The sequence below is a fragment of the Mesoplodon mirus genome, assembly GCF_964341445.2.
Source record: "Mesoplodon mirus genome assembly, chromosome: 7".
Classification (NCBI taxonomy): Eukaryota; Metazoa; Chordata; class Mammalia; order Artiodactyla; family Ziphiidae; genus Mesoplodon; species Mesoplodon mirus.
Window position 1 is genome coordinate 110,231,129 of NC_138983.1, and position 15,359 is coordinate 110,246,487.

Here is a 15,359-nt window from a genome sequence, read left to right on the forward strand (position 1 = left end):
TGCTCCCTGGTGGGTGATGTTGGTCCAGGGGCTTGTGTAGACTTCCTGGTAGGTGTGACTAGTGCCTGTGCTGTGGTGGGTGGTACTGAGTCCCTCTGGTGATTAGGGCCATGTCAGGGGTTTTGTTTTAGGGTATTTTTGAGCTTAGTACAACTTTAGGCAGCCTGTCTGCTAATGGGTGGGACTGTGTTCCTCTCTTGATGGTTGTTTGGGCTGAGGAGTCCAGCACTGGAGCTTGCAAGCTGTTCCATGGAGCTGGGTCTTGGTGCAAAGACAGGGACCTCTGGGAGAGCTCACATCATTTAATATTCCCTGGGGCTGGGAATTCTTTGGCAGTCCAGTGGCCTGGCCTCAGCCCACCCACCATGAGGGACCAGACTTGACCCCTGGCTGGGGAATCAAGACCAAGATTTTATTTTTATCTTTGCTTTTCAGTAGTTTGACTAAAATTACCTATGTCTGTGTTTTTGGTATTTATCTTAATAGGAGTTCACTGAGCTGCTTTTATCTGTAATTTAATATATTTCACCAAATTTAGGAAATTTTAGGCCATAGTTCTTCAAACGTTTTCTGCCTCATTCTCTTTCTCTTCTGTATCTGGGACTCCGATTACACATGTATTGTACCACATACACATAATAATGACTGCTTACTATTTAGTGACCTGCAGGTCACTAAATTTGTTACTCATTCTTTTCCCATCTCATTCGTTCTGTTCTTCTGACTAGATGATTTCTAACTAATCTGTCCTTAAGTTTACTGATTTCTGATATCCATAATCTGCCACCAAGCCTACAAGTAAAATTTTTATTTCATATATTGTACTTTTCATCTCCAAAATTTCCATTTATTTATTTTTAAATAACTTTCATTTCTCTCCTCACTATGTTTATATTTTCCTTTAAGTGTTTAACATATAAAAGGTTCTCACACATTTTCTATTCTGTATCTACTAATATAAAACCAATGTTAACATCAATTATATTTTCTCTCTCTTATAAGAGTAATAATGGATAATGTGTAACAAATTCTCAATTATTATTCCTTGCTCACTAGAATCTTTTCAGAATCGTCTATCTTTACAATAACAATAAAATGGTTATGATTCATTTTTCCTGTTTTGAGATGCTAAACAACAAATAACTTGTTTCCTTGTTGTTGTGTCTGCTATACCAAATAAAAATTCAATGTCTTACTTGATGATTCTCATATGAGATATTATTGAGCCACTTTACATATTTGAATCACAGGAAGTTTATTTATTTATTTTAAAAATTCCCTTAAACATCTAGACAGCCATAGATTTCTCAAGCCAACTCTCAGATGTACAGTTTTGTCTAGAATGAGCTTCATGTTAGCCAGATTAAAGGACAGATCATCAATGCATTTGCCCAGGAAAAAAAAAATCTATAAGGATCACTGAAGCATCACTAAATCAGTAATATATTGTAGCTAAGGTTTCTTCCTTATCTGACTAGATAGTTATAAATCGTTCTCATTACCAGTGAAAGAGACAGTGCTTTAGAAGAAAAATACAAAATTTTAAAAATCTCTAGAACAGACATCTCTGTTTTTTTAAAAAATAGTAGTAAATGTAAGTTGTTTTGTTCAATTACATGCTACACTGTCAGCCATGAGACATAAAAATGACAGCTGCCTTAGTTGGCAGTTGCAAACTACTAATACTCTGAAACTGAATAATTCATGACATAGTGCTGTTTACTGAGAATATTTTATTAGCAAAACACTAATTTCCAGTATGCTTCTTAACTTTTCCTAGTCATAAAAGCTTGTATAATAGATGGACTAATAAATCCTTTATAATTAGTATAAATAAGAAAGTAAAGAATATTTAGTAATAAAAATTTATTCCCATCCCCACTAAATAGAGTTTTTAAAAAAATATATTGGTTTAAAGTTATTCTGATCATTTCCTGCTATTAAAACAAACAACCCTAAAACTTAATGGCTTAAAACAATTTATTACACTTCTGTTTTTGGCTGGTTCAGGTGGTTACTTCTCACTTGGGAATCTCATGCTGTTGCACTCAGATTTTGGTGGTGGGTGGAGTTATCTGAAGCTTCTACTGAGCTAGACATCCAAGACGGCTTCTTGTAACATATTTTGTGCTAGGACTGGGATGGCTAGAACAGCTGGAGGCTAGCCAGGAATCTCTCTCCATGTGCTCTCTCTCCCTTTAGCTAGTTTGGACTTGTCCACATGGTGATCTCAAGATCATTCAACTTCTTACATGGAGTCTATCTTTTGCTAGAGCAAATATTCCAAAAGAACAACTTGGAAGCTACAGAGTTTCTAATCTCACTTGGGATGTCACACAGCATGGCTTCTATAACATTCCGTTGGTTATAAGAGAGACACCGGGCCAGACTGATTCAAGCAGAGAGGACTACATAATCATGGTTCATTGGAGACTATCTTTGGAACTTTCTGAATTGACTCTATCAGCTTCTGCCAAGCAAGCCTCCTAACAAATGTAGAATACTCTTTAATGCCTCTATTTAATTACCTCTGTTTTCTTTATCTCTTTTCAAAGGCTGCATTATAAAAAATGAACTGGCATGCCATATGTTTTATTTTTCTTTTCTAAATTTCCAGTTCTCTCTTTATAGTTCTGTTCAATTTAAGTGTCTTAAAATTCACATGCGACTTGAACCTCTGCCTTCCTCTTTCCTCAAAGGTGTCTTTCCTCTAACCAAGTGGAAATCAGGGATAGAAGTAGTGAAGTCGGTGTTTATCTTACCTCTCACCCTCATTGTTCACCTAGTGAAAGCTAGTAATATTTCTCCATATCAACTGACCATCCCCATTCCCAATTTTGTTGGGTCCTGCTGCTGGTTATTGCCAAAATGTTTTGCACCTAGTCCCCTCGATATAATTCAGTTCAGCCTGCACTTGTGACAGCAGAAGTGTAAATATCTTGCAGGTCTGCCATTCTCAGGATTCCACCACACAAGACTCTCAGGTTATATCACACTAGAAGGATTTCCCAGTGGGTGGGCCTTTAGTTTTGGGAGTAGAATAATTCTTTTTTGTATGAAACTGTCTCATGCGTTATATGACATTTAGCATTCTTTGTCCTAGGGAACTAAAATCTGGTAGCCCACCCCAATTATTATGGCAATCAAAACTCCTCCACAAATTCCCGAGTACCCTGAGGGAAGGAAATGTTGAGAATCACTGGGTTAGAATAATTAAAGGAAACTCTGTTTAAAAACAAATTTTTTGTAAAATTAAATGACAACTGTGTGTTTTCCTAAGGTATAAGAGAAAATTATTTAAGAAGTTAAAGTAATCCGTTTATAGGCCTTCCTAGTTTTTAACCTCACTTCCTTGTCCTTAAGTCTTTGCCTGCTACAAAAGCCCTTCCTTCTTCAGAAAACCACACGGCCTACCAGCAAAATCTATTAAGGTAGCTGCTAGTCTGATGTGTCCATTGAGCACTTAAGATGTGACTAGCCTCAACTGAAATGTAAAACAACACTTAGTACAAAAAAAAAAGAAATAAAATATTCCAATAATTTTTTCATTGATACATGATGAAATAATAATATTTTGGATATACTGAGTTAAATAAAATACTGAAATTCTCCTGTTTTTTAACGTGGCTACTAGAAAATGTAAAATTATATAATCAGCTTACATTTTATTTCTAGTGGACAGTGCTGATAAATTATATCTCAGTATGGAGAGGCTTAGGGGTTCAATCTGGTTGAACAAAAGAGCTTACAGGTGCACTTGCACTGTACATTGTATAAGGTTGAGAAAACATCTTCAATATCAAAGACCTGGGGGGATGCATATTTTTTATTGTGATAAATTATGCATAACATAAAATTTACCAGTTGAACCATTTTAAAGTGTATAGTTGTGACATTAAGTGCATTCACACTGTTGTGCAACCACCACAATCATCCATCTCCAGAACTTTTTCTTCTTCCCCAACTGAAACTCTGTGCCTATTAAACACTAACTCCCCATACCCTCCCTTCCTCCAGCCCCTGGCAACCACTACTGCATTTTCTCTCTCTGTAAATTTGACTACTCTAGGTACCTCATATAAGTAGAATTATATAAGATTTTTCCTTTTGTGACTGGCTTATTTAACTTAGCAGAATGCCTTCAAGGTTCATCCATGTTGTAGAATGTGTCAGAATTTCCTTATTTTTAAGGCTGAACAATATTCCATTGTATGTGGATGTTACATTTTGATTATCCTTTCATCTGTCAATGGGTGCTTGAGTTGCTTCCATCTTTTGGCTATAGTGAATAATAATACTGCTATGAACATATATTTAAGCCCCTGATTTCACTTCTTTTGGTTATATTCCCAGAAGTGTAATCATGGTAATTCAATGTAATTTTTTGAGGAATCACAGTACCATTTTCTACAGCAGCTGCTTGTTTTACATTCCCACCAGCAATGAATAAAGATTCCAATTTCTCCACATCCTCATCAACAGTTGTAACTTTCCGTGTTTTTTATAAATATAATAGTCATCCTGATGGGTATACAGTGGTATCTCAATGTGGTTTTGATTTGCATTTTCCTAATGATTAGTGATGTTGAGCATCTTTTCATGTGCTTTGTGGCATTTGTATATCTTCTTTGGAGAAATGTTTATTCAAGTCCTTTGACCATTGTTTAACCAGGTTATTTTTATTGTTGAATTGTAGGAGTTCTTTATATATTCATGATATCAATCTCTTATCAGATATATGATTTGCAAATATTTTCTCCCATTCTGTGGGTTACGTTTTGACTGTTAAAAATGTTCTTTGATGCATAAAATTTTTAATTTTGATAAAGTCCAATTTATTTTTTCTTTTGTTGCCTATGCTTCTGGTGTCATGTCCAAGAAATTGTTGCCAAATCCAGTGAAGCTTTTCCCTTATGTTTTCTTCTAAGAGTTTTATCGTTTTGGCTCTTATGTTTAGGTCTTTGATCTATTTTGAGTTAATGTTCATATATGCTGTAAGATAAGGGTCCAACTTCATTCTTCTGCATACGGATATCCAGTTTTCCCAATACTATTTACTGAAAAGACTATCTTTTCCTCAAGGACACAAGGTTGTGGCACCCTTGTCAAAAATCATTTGATCAAGCAAGGGTTTACTTCTGGGCTGTCTAATCTACTCCGTTAATCTATGTGTCTCTCTTTATGCCAGTACTACACTGCTTTGATTACCATAGATTTGTAGTAAGTTTTTAAATCAGGAAGTGTGAGACCTCTACCCTTGTTCTTTATCAAGACTGTTTTAGCTATTTGGAGTCCCTTGAGATTTCATATGAATTTTAGGATAGATTTTTCTATTTCTGCAAAAAAACACCACTGAGGTTTTGATAAGAATTGTCACTTTGGATAGTATTGGTATCTTAGCAATATTAAGTCTTCCAATCCATGAACATGGTATATCTTTCCATTTATTTGTCTTCTAAAATTTCTTTCATCGATGTTTTATAGTTTCAGTGTACAAGTCTTTCCACTCCTTGGTTAAGTTTTTTCCTACATATTTTGTTATTTTTTATAATAATGTAAATGGAATTTTTTTCTTAACTTCCTTTCCATACTGTTCATTATTAGGTATAGAAACACAAATGATTTTTGTGTGTTTATTTTGTATCCTGCAACTTTGCTGAATTTGTTTATTTGTTCTAACAGTGTCTTTGTGCAATTGTTAGGGTTTTCTACACATATCATGTTATCTGTGAATAGAGAAAAGTTTACTTTTTCCTCTCCAATTTGGGTGCCTTTTTTTTTTTTTGCCTAATTACTCTGGCTAGGACTCTCAGTACTATGTTGAATAAAGTTGTTAATGCAGCTTTCCTTGACTTGTCCCAGGGGAATTCTTTTTTTTTTTTCTTTATTGGAGTATAATTGCTTTACAATGTTGGGTTAGTTTCTGCTGTACAATAAAGTGAATCAGCTACATGTATCCCCACATCTTCTCCCTTTTGAGCCTCCCTCCACCCTCCCTATCACACCCCTCTAGGTCATCACAAAGCATCAAGCTGATCTCCCAGTGCTATGCAGAAGCTTCCCACTAGCCATCCATTTTACATTTGGTAGTGTATATATGTCAATGCTACTCTGTCACTTCGTCCCAGCTTCCCCTTCCCCGCCATGTCCTCAATTCCATTCTCTACATCTGCATCTTTATTCCTACCCTACCACTAGGTTCATCAGTACCACTTTTTTAGATTCCGTATATATATGTTAGCATACAGTATTTGTTTTTCTCTTTCGGACTTGCTTCACTCTATATGACATACTCTAGATCCATCCACCTCACTACAAATAACTCAGTTTCATTTCTTTTTACGGCAGAGTAATATTCCATTGTATATATGTGCCACATCTTCTTTATCCATCTATCTGTCAATGGACAATGAGGTTGCTTCCATGTCCTGGCTATTGTAAGTAGTGTTGAAATGACAATTGTGGTACATGACTCTCTTTGAATTATGGTTTTCTCAGGGTATATGCCCAGTAGTGGGATTGCTGGGTCATATGGTAGTTCTATTTTTAGATTTTTAAGGAACTTCTATACTGTTCTGCATAGTGGCTGTGTAAATTTACATTCCCACCAACAGTGTAGGAGGTTTCCTTTTCTCCACACCCTCTCCAGCATTTATTGTTTGTAGATTTTTTGATGATGGTCATTCTGACCAGTGTGAGGTGATACCTCTTTGTACTTTTGATTTGCATTTCTCTAATAATTAGTGATGTTGAGAATCTTTTCATGTGTTTGTTGGTGATCTGTATATCTTCTTAGGAGAAATGTCTATTTAGAACTTCCACTCATTTTTTGATTGGGTTATTTGGGTTTTTTTGATATTGAGTGGCATGAGCTGTTTCTATATTTTGAAGATTACTCCTTTGTCAATTACTTTCCTCGCAAATACTTTCTCCCATTCTGAGGGTTGTCTTTTCATTTTGTTTATGGTTTCCTTTGTCATGCAAAAGATTTTTATTTTAATTAGATCCCATTTGTTTATTTTTGTTTTTATTTTCATAACTCTAAGAGGTGGATCTAAAAAGATCTTGCTGCAATTTATGTCAAAGTGTGTTCTGCCTATGTTTTCATCTAAGAGTTTTATAGTGTCCAGCCTTATATTTAGGTCTTTAATCCATTTTGAGTTTATTTTTGTGTATGGTGTTAGGGAGTGTTCTAATTTCATTCTTTTACATGTAGCTGTCCAGTTTTCCCAGCACCACTTATTGAAGAGACTGTCTTTTCTCCATTGTATATTCTTGCCTCCTTTATCATAGATTAGGTTACCATAGGCTTGTCTCTGTGGTTTCTATCCTGTTCCATTGATCTATATTTCTGTTTTTCTGCCAGTACCATACTGTCTTGATTACTGTAGCTTTGTAGTATAGTCTGAAGTTGGGGAGTCTGATTCCTCCAGCTCCATTTTTCTTTCTCAAGATTGCTTTGGCTATTCGTGGTCTTTCATGTTTCCATACAAATTGTAAATTTTTTTGTTCTAATTCTGTGAAAAATGCTCTTGATAATTTGATAGGGATTGCACTGAAACTGTAGATTGCTTTGGGTAATATAGTCATTTTCACAATACTGATTCTTGCAATCCAAGAACATGGTATATCTCTCCATCTGTTTATGTCATCTATGATTTCTTTCATCAGTATCTTATAGCTTTCTGCATACAGGTCTTTTGCCTCCTTAGGTAGGTTTATTCCTAAGTATTTTGTTCTTTGTTGCGATGGTAAATGAGACTGTTTCCTTAATTTCTCTTTCTGATCTTTCATTGTTAGTGTATAGGAATGCAAGAGATTTCTGTGTATTAATTTTGTATACTGCAACTTTGTATCTTGCAGTTTAAATTCATTGATTAGCTCTAGTAGTTTTCTAGTGGCATCTTTAGGATTTTCTATGCCTAGTATCATGTCATCTGCAAACAGTGACAGTTTTACTTCTTCTTTTCCAATTTGGATTACTTTTATTTCTTTTTCTTCTTTGATTGCCATGGCTAAAACTTCCAAAACTATGTTGAATAATAGTGGCAAGAGTGACCATCCTTGACTTCTTACTGATCTTAGAGGAAATGCTTTCAGTTTTTCACAATTGAGAATGATGTTTGCCATGGATTTGTCATATATGGCATTTATTATGTTGAGGTAGGTTCCCTCTATGCCCACTTTCAGAAGAGTTTTTATTATAAATGGTTGTTGAATTTTGTCAAAAGCTTTTCTGCATCTATTGAGATGATTTTATCATTTTATTCTTCAATCTGTTAATATGTTGTATCACACTGATTGATTTGTGTATATTGAAGAACCCTTGCATCCCTGAGATAAATCCCACTTGATCATGGTGTATGATCCTTTGAATGTGTTGTTGGATTCTGTTTGCTAGTATTTTGTTGAGGATTTTTGCATCTATGTTCATCAGTGATATTTGCCTGTAATTTTCATTTTTTTTTTGGTTATGTCTTTGATTGGATTTGGTGTCAGGGTGATGGTGCATTGTAGAATGAGTTTGGGAATGTTCCTCCCTCTGCTATATTTTGAAAGAGTTTGAGAAGGATAGTTGTTAGCTCTTCTCTAAATGTTTGATAGAATTCACCTGTGAAGCCATCTGGTCCTGGGCTTTTGTTTGTTGGAAGATTTTTAATCACAGTTTCAATTTCAGTGCTTGTTATTGGTCTGTTTATATTTTCTATTTCTTTCTGGTTCAGTCTTGGAAGGTTAAGAATTTTTCCATTTCTTCCAGGTTGTCCTTGTTTTTTTGTTTTTGTTTTTGTTTTTGTTTTTGTTTTGCTTTTTGGCATATAGTTGCTTTTAGTAGTCTCTTATGATCCTTTGTATTTCTGTGGTATCAGTTGTAACTTCTCCTTTTTCTTTTCTAATTTTATTGATTTGAGTCCTCTCCCTTTTTTCCTTCATGTTTCTGGCTAAAGGTTTATCAGTTTTGTTTACCTTCTCAAAGAACCATCTTTTAGTTTCATTGATCTTTGCTATTGTTTTCTTTGTTTCTATTTCATTTATTTATAGTCTGATCTTTAAGATTTCTTTCCTTCTACTAACTTTGGGTTTTGTTTGTTCCTCTTTCTCTAGTTGCTTCAGGTGTAAGATTAGGTTGTTTATTTGAGATTTTTCTTGTTTCTTGAGGTAGGCTCTATTGCAAGAAACTTCCCTCTTAGAACTGCTTTTGCTGCATCCCATACGCTTTGGGTTGTCATGTTTTCATTGTCATTTGTTTCTTGGTATTTTTTATATCCTCTTTGATTTCTTCAGTGATCCATTGTTTATTTATTAACACATTGTTTAGCCTCCATTTGTTTGTGTTTTGTACAGTTTATTTTCTGTAATTGATTTCTAATATCATAGTGTTGTGTTCAGAAAAGATGTTTGATATGACACAGGGAGGGGGAAGTGTAAGTTGGACAAACTGAGAGAGTAACATTGACACATATACACTACCAAATGTAAAATTGATAGCTAGTGGGAAGCAGCTGCATAGCACAGGGAGATCACTTCGGTGCTTGGCAACAACCTAGAGGGGTGGGATAAGGAGATAGATAGCTAGTGGGAAGCAGCTGCATAGCACAGGGAGATCACCTTGGTGCTTGGCAACAACCTAGAGGGGTGGGATAAGGAGGGTGGGAGGGAGACACAAGAGGGTGGGTAAATGGGGATATACGTATGCATATACCTGATTCACAGTTATACAGCAAAAGCTAACAAAACACTGTGAGCAATTATACTCCAAAAAAGATGTTTAAAAAACAAATTTTCAGTTTTCTTAAATGTACCAAGGCTTTATTTGTGACCCAAGATGTGATCTATCCTGGAGGATGTTCCATGTGCACTTGAGAAGAAAATGTACTCTGCTGCTTTCAGATGGGATGTCATATAAATATCAATTAAGTCTATCTGGTCTAATGTGTCATTTAAGGCTTGTGTTTCCTTATTAATTTTCTGTCTGGATGACCTGTCCTTTGGTGTAAGTGGGGTGTTAAAGTCCCCCACTATTACTGTGTTACTGTCAATTTCCCCTTTTATGGCTGTTAGCTTTTGCCTTACATACTGAGGTGCTCCTATGTTGGATGCATATGTATTTACAATTGTTATATCTTCTTCTTGGATTGATCCCTCAATCATTATGTAGTGTCCTTCCTTGTCTCTTACAACAATCTTTATTTTAAAGTCTATCTTGTCTGATATGAGTGTTGCTCCTCCAGCTTTCTTTTGATTTCCATTTGCATGGAATACTATCTTCCACCCTCTCACTTTCAGTCTGTATGTGTTCCTAGGTCTGAAGTGGGTCTCTTGTAGACAGCATATATACGGGTCTTGTTTTTGTATCCACTCAGGCAGTCTTTGTCTTTTGGTTGACTCATTTAATCCATTTACATTTAAGGTAATTATTGATATGTGTATTTCTATTGCCATTTTCTTAATTGTTTTGGGTTTGTTTTTTTACATACCTTTTCTTCCTTTCCTCTTTGTTCTCTTCTCTTGTGGTTTGATGACCATTTTTAGTGTTGTGTTTGGGTTGCTTTTTCTTTTGTGTGTGTGTATCTATTGTAGTTTTTGAGTTTGATGTTTCCATGAGGTTTTGATATACAGTCTATATAAGTACAAGGGTTTTTTAAAATTTTTTTTTTAGCTGCTAGTCTCTTTCCCACCTAGAGGAGTGCCTATAGCATTTGTTGCAAAGCTGGTCTGGTGGGACTGAATTCTCTTAGCTTTTGCTTGTCTGTAATGCTTTTGATTTCTCCATCAAATCTGAATGAGAGCTTTGATGGATAGAGTGTTCTTGGTTTTAGGTTCTTCCCTTTCATCACTTTAAATTATTGTGCCACTCCCTTCTGGCTTGCAGAATTTCTGCTGAGAAGTCATCTGATAACTTTATGGGAGTTCCCTTGTATGTTATTTGTCCTTTTTCCCTTGTTGCTTTTAATATTTTTTTCTCTTTAATTTTTTTTTCAGTTTGATTAGTGTGTGTCTCAGCATGTTCCTCCTTGGGTTTATCCTGCCTGGGAGTCTCTGCACTTCCTGGTCTTGGTTGACTGTTTCCTATCCCACGTTAGGGAAGTTTTCAGCTGTTGTCTTTTCAAATATTTTCTCCCATCCTTTCTCTCTCTCTTCTCCTTCTGGGACTCCTATAATGCAAATGTTTGTGTGTTTAATGTTGTCCCAGAGGTCTCTTAGGCTATCTTCATTTCTTTTCATTCTTTTTTCTTTATTCTGTTCCATGGCAGTGATTTCCACCATTTTTTGCATTTTCTTCATCTTTTTGCATCTTCTCAATCTTTACTTCCATTCTTTTTCTGAGATCCTGGATCATCTTCAGTATCTTTTTTCTGAATTCTTTTTCTGGAAGGTTGCCTATCTCCACTTCATTTAGTTGTTTTTCTGGGGTTTTATCTTGTTCCTTCATCTGGGGCATAATCCTCTGCCTTTTCCTTTTGTCTAACTTTCTGAGATTGTGGTTTTCATTCTGCAGGCTGCAGCACTGTATTCTTGTTGCTTCTGTTCCTGCCCTCTGGTGGATGAGGCTATCTAAGATGCTTGTGCAAGCTTCCTGGTAGGAGGGACTGGTGGTGGGTAGAACTGGGTCTTGCTCTGGTGGGCTAGGGCTCAGTAAAACTTTAATCCACTTGTCTGCTGGTGGTGTGTTCCCTCCCTGTTGTTTGGCCTGAGGCAATCCAAGCCTAGAGCCTATAGGCTGTATGTTGGGGCTAATGACGGCCTCTGGGAGGGCTCATTCCAATGGGATGGGTACTTCCCAAACTGCTGCTGGCATTGCCCTTGTCCCCACAGTGAGCCACAGCCAGCCCCTGCCTCTGCAGGAGACCCTCCAACACTAGCAGGTAAGTTTGGTTCAGTCTCCTATGGGGTCCCTGCTCCTTTCCCCTGTGCCCTGGTGCGTCCAAGACTTTGTGTGTGCCCTCCAAGAATGGAGTCTCTGTTTCCCCCAGTCCTGTAGATATCCTGCAATCAAATCCCACTGGCCTTCAAAGTCAGATTCCCTGGAGATTCCTAGTCCCATTGCCAGATCCCCAGGCTGGGGAGCCTGACATGGAGATCAGAACCTTCACTCCAGTGGGAGAACTTCTGTGGTATAATTGTTCTCCAGTTTGTGGGTCGCCCAACCGGCGGGTATGGGATTTGATTTTATCATGATTGCACCCCTCCTACCATCTTATTGTGGCCTCTCCTTTGTCTTTGGATGTGGGGTATCTTTTTTCGTGGGTTCCAGCATCTTCTTGTCAATGGTAGTTCATCAGTTAGTTGTGATTTTGGTGCTCTCGCAAGAGGAGGTGAGTGCATGCCCTTCTACTCTGCCATCTTGAAACTTGGCTTTGGTTTTGTAGGTCTTTTTTCTTCCCTTCCACTTTTGTTCTCTTCTCTTGTGTTTCTTGCCTAGAGAAGTTCCTTTAGCAATTGTTGTCAAGCTGGTTTGGTGGTGCTGAATTTGGTTAGGTTTTGCTTGTCTGTAAAGCTTTTGATTTCTCTGTCAGATCTGAATGAGAGCCTTGCTGGTTAGAGTATTCTTGGATTTAGGTTTTGCCTTTCATCACTTTAAATATATCCTGCCACTCCCTTCTGGCCTGCAGAGGTTTTGCTGAAAAATCAGCTGAAAACCTTATGGAGAGTCCCTTGTATTTTATTTTTGCTTTTCCTTGTTGTGTTTAATATTTTTCTTTGTATTTAATTTTTGTTAGTTTGATTAATATGTGTCCCGGCATGTTTCTCCTTGGATTTATCCTGTATGGGACTCTCTGCACTTCCTGGACTTGGGTGACTTTTTCCTTTCCCATGTTAGGAAAGATTTTGACTATGATCTCTTCAAATATTTTCTCAGGCCCTTTCTCTTTTTCTTCTTCTTCTGGACCCCTATAGTTGGAAAGTTGGTACATTTAATATTGTCCCAGAGGTCTCTGAGACAGCATTCAATATTGTTCCAGAGGTCTCTGAGAACAGAATAAAGAATTTTTCTTTATTCTTTTCCATGGCAAAGATTTCCACCATTCTGTCTTCCAGCTCACTTATCCATTCTTCTGCCTCAGTTATTCTGCTATTGATTCCTTCTAGTGTATTTTTTATATCATTTATTGTCTTGTTCATCTCTGTTTGTTTGTTCTTTAGTTCTTCTAGTTCTTTGTTAAGCTTTTCTTGTATCTTCTTTATCCATGCCTCCATTCTGTTTCTGAGATCTTGGATCATCTTTACTATCATTACTCTGAATCCTTTTTCAAGTAGATTACTTATTTCCTCTTCATTTATTTGGTCTTATGGATTTTTACCTTGCTCCTTCATCTGTAACTTATTTTTCTGTCATTTCATTTTGTCTAACTTACTGTGTTTATGGTCTCCTTTCTGCAGGCTTCAGTATTGTAGTTCCTCTTGTTTCTGGTGTCTGCCCCTTTGGGAGAGGTTGGTCCAGAGGCTTTGTGCTGTTATCCCTTTGATAGGGGCTTTGATTTGTGTTGTGGTGATCAAAGCCTGCCCTAGATATTGAGCAAGGTCTCCCCTTTGCTCTGTGGTTGTCACTGCCCTATCAGGGGTGGAGTCTGCTCCCTAGTCATTGGAGTAGAGGCCCCCAGATCTGTTTCTTCACTGTGATTCTGATCTGTGGTGCAAGGTAGACAGAATTGGAGCATTCCCACTAGGAGAGAAGCCACTGAGTTTTCCTCCTTTAGAGCTGTTCACCTGTGTATGTGCTCTGTTGTGTCCCCTTTCACCCATTGTGTGGGGTCACAAAGTATCTGTTGTTGGCACTGCTCTTAGTTCCACCTTAACTGTGGTTATGCTGGCAATTGGCCCTGGTAACTCTCGGACATTCTTTTCAACCAGTCACCAGCACAGGTCTACTGAAGTTAGGTCCCAGTACTGCAGTAATCATGCACCTGGACCCACTGTGGGAACTATGGAGGCAGCTCAAACTCTGGTCTGGCCCTACTCCCACATGCACATGCCCACAGAGCCCACAGCTGGTAAAGCCAGACCCGTCCCAGATGCAAGAGCACTTGTCCTTTCAGATGTTTTGCAGACACTGAATTTAGGAAGCTGTCAACCGAGGTGTAAGTCCACAGTTTGTGGAGAGATTTCAGCCACGAGGAGAGATTTCAGCTCTTCTTTCTTAGTCACATAGCCCCTGGGGCTCAGCTGTGGCTTCAGCCCCTCCTCTGGGTGAATTTCCTAGTGCAGGGAGCTATCTGAACCCTCCTGGGACACCAGGGAAAGTCCTGGCACCCACTATCAAATTTCCTAGTGGGAGGGGTTATCCACACACTCCCAGGACAGCTGGCTGGTCCTGGAAGCCACTGGTAGATTCCCTAGTAGTGAAAGGTTTCTATGCGCTCCTGGGACAGCAGGGCCGGTTCAAGTAACCACTGATGGATTCTGGGGGAATTCTTGAAGGAGATTGTTTTGAGAAGTAAAAATATCCTCTCCCACCTGTGGCACCACACCACTACCTCATACCTACCACAGAGATTGAACCACTTGAAGATCTACGGCCCTACTTCCCAGAATTATAGTGCTTAAAATCTGAGTTATTAAACTAGAATAATGCTCCAGCCAGTGGAGGTCTTTGGAAGGATGGTTAATAGTAACCTATGGCACTGAAAAATTTAAGGAGTTCTTACCAAGCACCTCCCAACCTCATGTATTCCAAAGAGGTACTTGGAGGTTTCTCTACCAGTGAGTTGTAGCCTTGCTTCTTCATTTTTCTCATTATCTGGAAGATAATTATTGAATCACTCAAACACACACATTCTTATGAACATAATTAATTCTTTGAAATTAATTCTTTGAATAAAAACTCAAATGCCTAGGGACAATCAGAAATAAATGAAACAGGAAAGTTGAGAAAAATAGAGATGGTAAGAATTATGGGCAGGTGTTTATAACCATGTGTGAATAAGAGTCCAGGGTTGCCAAATCTTTCATATTTTCAAGAGAAGTTGAGAATCAAGATTTGTATGTAAATTGTCCGGATTTTTAGCACAGTTCAGACTCAACATGACTGCCAATTTTGAACTTTTGGCTAAAAGAAAAAGAGAACTATACAATATTTTCCTGGTTACTCCATAATTTGCAAGACTGATTCTTTTACCAATGAGTTAGTTCTTCACATTATAGAAAATAGTGTAGCTTTTTAAAAAAGACTTTTTCCACAGCAGGGCTTGGGAAGTGGAAGTGGGACGTGTGTGCAGGCCTGCCCAAAATTAGAAAGAGCTTCATTAAAGGCCTTCTCTTAGTTGCAAAAGACCTAAATAAAGGGCCTTTTTTTATTTAAAACTTGTTGTTTCTAAGTAATTAAACTTTTGAAATATGAAAACACTCTTGTATAATGAATG

At 37.5% G+C, this 15,359-nt stretch overlaps 1 protein-coding gene across 1 annotated transcript in view; it reads left to right on the forward strand.

Annotated features, from left to right (window-relative positions):
• Positions 1–15,359, forward strand: part of CEP126 (centrosomal protein 126) — a gene marked incomplete at both ends in the record, with an annotated part of 109,957 nt that overhangs the window by 33,866 nt on the left and 60,732 nt on the right.